The sequence below is a fragment of the Bos indicus genome, chromosome 13 (genome assembly GCF_029378745.1).
Source record: "Bos indicus isolate NIAB-ARS_2022 breed Sahiwal x Tharparkar chromosome 13, NIAB-ARS_B.indTharparkar_mat_pri_1.0, whole genome shotgun sequence".
Taxonomy (NCBI): domain Eukaryota; kingdom Metazoa; phylum Chordata; class Mammalia; order Artiodactyla; family Bovidae; genus Bos; species Bos indicus.
In genome coordinates, this window is record NC_091772.1 from 3,533,755 (window position 1) to 3,541,074 (window position 7,320).

Consider the following 7,320-nt stretch of genomic DNA (forward strand, 5'->3'; position numbering starts at 1 on the left):
GGGAACTCAAACAAGGGCTCTGTGACAACCTAGAGGGGTGTGATGGAGAGGCAGATGGGGGGAGGCACAGGAGGGAGGGGACATGTGAACGCCTATGGATGATTCATGTTGATATTTGGCAGAAAACAACAAAATTCTGTGAAGCAATTATCCTTCAATTAAAAATAAAATAAAATTTATCTGAATCCCCAGAACCTAGAACAGAACCTGGCATATAGTGATAGTGTTACCCATGTGGGGTGATTTAACAATCAGTGAATGGACAACTTTAACTTCTACCTATTCCCAGGTAGCTCAGTGGTAAAGAATCTGCCTGCCAATTCAAGAGGTGCATGAGATGTGGATTGTGTCCCTGGGTTGGGAAGATCCCCTGGAGAAGGAGATGGCAACCCAGTCCAGTGCTCTTCCCTGGAGAATCCATATGGACAAAGGAGCCTGGAGGGCTACACTCTGTGGGGTCACGAAGACTTGGTCATGACTGAGTGACTAAACACAGCACAGCAAGTAAGAATCATGGATCAAAAAACTGACTGTGCATACTCTATATTTGATTTCATATTTTGAAGTTGTTCCTGCAGCAGAGTCCCAATGTTTCCATTAATTCATTGATTAAGATGAAAATAAAAACAGAAAAGATTCAAATATGAGAAGAGAGGTTCATCCATGAAGATAAACAGGATTTAATTTATAATAGAAAATGGTGAAGATATTTCTTGTAATGCTCAATAATAAAGCAAAATACAGCATTTAAACAAGAACTTGAATTCATCTGTGTTTTAAAGACCTTATTTTCACGTGCCATGAAGATAAAACATTCTATTATACTTCATCATCAAGTGTAACCTAATTTGGTAAAATATTCATGCACAGTAAGTCCACAAGTAAAATAAGAAAGAATGGCTGACACTTTCTCCTGAGAAGTTGATGGAAATTCCTATCTTAGTTTTAATAAGTCATTTAATTTTCATGAGTAATCTAAGAATTTTCAAGTTGCTTACATAATTATAAAATAGATTCAAACATTCTTCACATATATTTACTCATTTCTTACAGTCAAAACATATATAAACAAGAGTAAAGAGATTCAGAATAGTACCTTTGAAGTATCTTAAGCACCATTGATAAATCAGTTCAGTTCAGTTCAGTCGCTCAGTCATGTCCGACTCTTTGCAACCCAATGAACCACAGCACGCCAGGCCTCCCTGTCCATCGCCAACTCCTGGAGTCCACCCAAACCCATGTCCATTGAGTTGGTGATGCCATCCAACCATCTCATCCTGTCGTCCCCTTCTCCTCCTGCCTTCAATCTTTCCCAGCCCCAGAGTCTTTTCAAGTGAGTCAGCATCAGGTGGCCAAAGTATTGGAGTTTCAGCTTCAACCTCAGTCCTACCAATGAACACCCACGACTGATCTCCTTTAGGATGGACTGGTTGATCTCCTTGCAGTCCAAGGGACTCGCAAGAGTCTTCTCCAACACCACAGTTCAGAGGCATCAATTCTTCGGCGCTCAGCTTTCTTTACAGTCCAACTTTCACATCCATACATGACCAATGGAAAAACCATAGCCTTGACTAGACAGACCTTTGCTGGCCAAGTAATGTCTCTGCTTTTTAATATGCCGTCTAGGTTGGTCATAACTTTCCTTCCAAGGAGTTAGCGTCTTTTAATTTCATGGCCGCAATCACCATCTGCAGTGATTTTGGAGCCCAGAAAAATAAAGTCAGCCACTGTTTCCCCATCTATTTGCCATGAAGTGATGGGACTGGATGCCATGATCTTAGTTTTCTGAATGTTGAGCTTTAAGCCAACTTTTTCACTCTCCTCTTTCACTTTCATCAAGAGGCTTTTTAGTTCCTCTTCACTTTCTGCCATAAGGGGGTGTCATCTGCATATCTGAGGTTATTGATATTTCTCCCGGCAATCTTAATTCCAGCTTGCGCTTCCCCCAGCCCAGCGTTTTTCACGATGTACTCTGCATAGAAGTTAAATAAGGAGGGTGACAATATACAGCCTTGACATACTCTTTTTCCTATTTGGAACCAGTCTGTTGTTCCATGTCCAGTTCTAACTATTGCTTCCTGACCTGCATACAGATTTCTCAAGAGGCAGGTCAAGTGCTCTGGTATTCCCATCTCTTTCAGAATTTTCCACAGTTTATTGTGATCCACACAGTTAAAGGCTTTGGCATAGTCAATAAAGCAGAAATAGATGTTTTTCTGGAACTCTCTTGCCTTTTCCATGATCCAGCAGATGTTGGCAATTTGATCTCTGGTTCCTCTGCCTTTTCTAAAACCAGCTTGAACATCTGGAAGTTCATGGTTCACATATTCTGAAGCCTGGCTTGGAGAATTTTAAGCATTACTTTACTAGCATGTGAGATGAGTGCAATTGTACAGTAGTTTGAGCATTCTTTGGCATTGCCTTTCTTTGGGATTGGAATGAAAACTGACCTTTTCCAGTCCTGTGGCCACTGCTGAGTTTTCCAAATTTGCTGGCATATTGAGTGCCATTGATAATAAATGTTAATGATTGTTGACATAAATTCAATCCATTTTTCTTAAAAAGTCAGGGAATATTAAATTTCTTTGCAATGAAATCACCTAGTCAGTATTCATAGATGTGGCTGAGTCACTGATAAAAATAATATATAACACATTTATCTATGTTTCTAGTGAACCAAGACTGCCAGAGGGATTTAATAAATATGCCCATCATGCATAGTCTCTGACATAACCTAAGATAATTAAAATTATGCTGTTACTGTCTATATGATTACTTGAAAATTAAGCAAATGATTGAATATCCTTGTGATCACTCCACCAAAGTTTATAAATTTGTAATTTCACTTTATCACAAGTAAAATTTTTAAACTCTTTCTAGGAGTTTCTAAAATAATGTGGAATTCCCAGCCTGTTGAAATCTGCTGGAAGATTTTTCCTAGCTCGTATTTATTAAGTGCTGCTTACATGCTTACATTCTGTGCTAAGAGCTTTAAATTCATTATTTAATTTACATAACAATCACTTGAGATTAAAAAGCTCACAAGAATTAAGAGCTTAGTTAGGTATTTAAACTAAGGTCTCTCTGTCTTCAAAACACCAGAATTCTCAAATACCTGTATATTGACTCCTTCTATCTATATAGATTGCATAGATATGTCTATGTCCTCAAATCTGTGACAGTCTATAAAACACATCATCAACTTAATAGTAACTATTTTGTGTGGGGAAAAAGACACCCAAATAATGTATACTTTGGTTTTAAGACACTTCAATATTAGAAAAGTTAAATGTAAAAATATGCAACAATAACAACAAAAACCAACTCATAGTTATTAAAAAGATCTATGGTTTATTAGCAATGAACAGTATTCATGGTCTTCTAAAATATAAAATCAAAATATTTTCTGGTAATGGAAAATCATTCTATTCAAAATAGCAACAGAACAATGAAATACTTAACAATTCATATAAATCCCATCCCTTGATCTCCAAGGAGAGTAGAAGGGCTGGAGGTTGAATTAGTTGCCAGTGAACAATGATTTAATCAATTATGCATATGTAACAAAGCCTCCATAAACCCCAAAAGGAGAGCATTCTAAGAGTTTCCCGGCTGCTGAACAGGTGGCAGTGTAGGGAGAGTAGCCCTCTCTGAGAGAGCGTGAAAGCCCCTTGCCCTTTCCTCATGACTTGCTCTGTGTATCTCTTCCATCTGGCTGTTGCTGAGTTATATGCTTTTTATAGGAAACTGGTGATCTTGTGAGCAACATGTTTCTGTGAGTTCTGCAAGTCACACTAGCAAATTAATCGAATCCAAGGATTGGGTCATTGGAACTGCTGATCTATAGGATCTATAGCCAGTTGGTCAGAAGTACAGGTGATATCCTGGGCTTATGATAGGTGCCTGAAATTATTTTATTTGAAATTTGATTATTAGTGCATTTAAAAATATAATGTGACTTCTAGTTTCTCATCCAGTATATTAGGAACTTAGAAATCATCTCTACATCCAAACAAGTAAAAAGTCGAACAAACTGAAAAATCGACAACTTGCCTTAGATCTGTGAAATGTTGCTCTAATCACCAAATGTGTGTGAGTGTTTGTGTGTGTGTGTGTGTGTGTGTGTGTTGGAGGTGGGATAGACACCTTTCCCCACACCAGCAAGCAATTCTCCAGATATCAGCAAGGTCCTACAATTCAACTCAATTCTGACACTATTTGCCTGGAGAGATAACATCAGATTCCATAGGCTCAAGGCTTAATCCAACAAGATCTCCCCTGCTCCTCCTAAGGAGGGAAAACCCTGAGAAGCGCTGGTGAAGTTCAGAGTCCAGGAGCACCAGCTCACTGGAAGACCAAGACCTAACCATAGGACCTTAGAATGCCACTCTTCTCAGAATTTACCACTGCCTCATGAAAGACCTCTTTACCAAGATCCCTTTTACACAGTATGACATATCTGCCTTCTAACACCTGATGAGAGTAAGCATGACGATGGTGCAAAGAAGGGGAGTACCAGAGTGATTTAAGGAAGAAGCGGGGCAAGGAGATAGAACCCTACAAAAAAGATGATTGTAATTAAAGGACAACAATAAACAGAGAAATGAATTGAAATGTTTGGTGGTGAAACCTGGTTTATGGATGCCCATTGTCTCTGCTGGACAGATTTTACTCTACGTACAGCTGTAGCCCTGAAGAAGGAGGATTTACATCTTGACAACTTTAGCTATCTATAGGGAGTTGAGCGGTGAAACCCTCAAAATACCTGTCTAAGTCCTGTGCCCTATCCTGTGAACACGATCTTATTTGGAAATAGAGTTTTTGCAGATGTAATCAAGTTAAGGATATAATCAAGTTGACATCAGATCATCCTGGATTTTGAGTGAGTGCCACCAGGGAAGTCCCCCAATGTGACTTCTTAGTTGGAAATTGTCAAGTTTCTTCATTTCCCTCTTAAGTCACAGTTTATTACAGATAATGGTATTCCACTAATTTTAGCATACCTAGTCTATTGATTATCTCTCCAACAAATGGCTTAGTATACATATAGGAAAAATTTAAGAGATCAGATACTCTTTTTTGAGTATTACTATATTCTATATAAAGAAGCATAAAAATCTACTTGTAATCCCAAAATACAGGCTAACATTGGGTTTAGAAACATCTAAACTCAAATTTTGTACATGAATGGCAAAAATTTACAAGGATTATGGGATACTTCCCTGGTGGCTCAGATGGTAAAGAATCCGCCTGCAATGCAGGAGACCTGGGTTCAATTTGTGGGTTGGGAAGATCCCCTGCAGGAGAGCATGGCAACCCACTCCAGTATTCTGGCCTGGAGAATAGCCATGGACAGAGAAGCCTGGCAGACTACAAGTCAGACACGACTGGGCAACTAAGCACAGAGTTACTAAGTGGAAATACTTAGCTACTTGAAAAAAAATTATAAAGCTATCAGATGTTCAAACTTCCCTCTTACTTCAGATTAAAAGATAGATTTATTTATACAGCTGAAACAGGACCCTATAACATATGTTTAGTCTCCTTGACTATTCTCCAAAGATTATCAGAAATGAATAACCTGACTAATCAGATATTTTGAAAGGGCCCACATTGATTTTGAGAGTGATTTTTTTTACATGATATACTTAAATAGTAACCTATATAATTTATGTGATTATAAACAATATTGTTTTATTTTAAACTTATCCAAAAAGCTGTTCAACAATATAAGAATACAGAATACGATAGGTCTTATAAAAGTGCTTATAAGTTCTTTTCAATCATATGAATGCCTAAGTAGTTTTGATCATCAAACTGAGTCTGAGAATACCTATGATAATAAAAAATAATACTAATAATAATTTAAATATACTGTGGAAAACACTTCACTCTTAACAGTTGATTTAAATGTTTAACATATAAAAATTCTCTAATAGTATAAGTGGAAGAATTAAGAAATTGGATATTTACTAGACCAAATGAATATTTTGATGTAAAATGTCTTAACTTGTATTAGTTCTCCACTTTTTTTTCTGTGCTGCCAAAATCCTAACTTCTTTAGATTAATAAGATGCTAATCCCTACGGTTCAGTAAACTTCACTAATAAATAATAATGACAGAACACGAGACATGTTCTGTGAGTCCCACAGACATGCTGAGCCATGTTCACGGGCTTCATTCTCCTCTGTATGATGCTCCTTTCCCTTTTTTTCTGTAGCTATCAGGGCTTCCTGTTCTGTTCCCCGAGGAAATGCGATACAATGGTTAGACTTCATCCTACTTTATCAGCAAACAATGCCCAAAGCTTAACTCAGTTGATATTTTATTGTTGTTATTTCTGACAAGATGAGCTCCTTTGAAATTATTTTCTTCAAGAATTTGCATCTCATATTTTACCATCTGAGGTTGAATGATGATTTCCTTGTACTGTTGTTGTTGTTTTTTTTTTTTTTAATTTCCAGTGTTTTCTACTAAAGATTGTATACCACTTTAGAAAACATGAATTTATAAAAATACTTCAACAAATTTATGACACACTCAAAATGAGAGCACTGATGTTTCACAAAGAGACGTTACTGAACTCGGCAGAGTTAAAAACGACAATTAGAGATGGCTATCCTGAGAAGGGGAGACCTCCATAACTGATGAGGTCGGGTCGAGAGGTTTGCTCCAGCGTCCCTTCTTGGGCAACAGTTGAAATGCAGTCGAGGGCCAAGGAGACCCGGGACACTTCCCATGTTCCTAAGTGAGACCCTTTCTTAAGTGAATATAAAAACCCCTTGGTAAACACGTGTGAAGAACACTACCTTTGTGTTCGGAGTGATGGTGAAATGCAAAGCCATGGCATCAAGAATTTTTTTTCCACTTGTGTGATCAAATTTTTAGTATGTAATTATAAATAAGCTTTACTCTTGCCTTTATTAGGGGTCGACTGCTTCCTAACAAATTACACCCAAAACTTAAAGCAAAGTTTATTATCTCATAGATATATGAGGAATCAATCCAGGAGTGGCTTTTTTAGATGCTCTGCTTCAGGGCGTCTCATGAGGCTGCAAGGATAAACGTTAAACTCATCCTGAGGCCCACTAGGGAGAAACTGCTTCCAAATCCACTTCTGTGGTTACTGGCAGGATTTAGTTCCTTGTGGGCTGTTGGCTGGAGCCTCCCGTAGTCCCTTGTCCTGTGGGCCTCTACTTAGGGAAGCTCCCAACCTGGCCAATGGCTCACTCCATCAGAGTGATATTGAAAAAGAGGCCTATCTTTTGATCACACAGTATCGCAAACAATAGCCATCACTTCTGTGGTATTCAACTCAT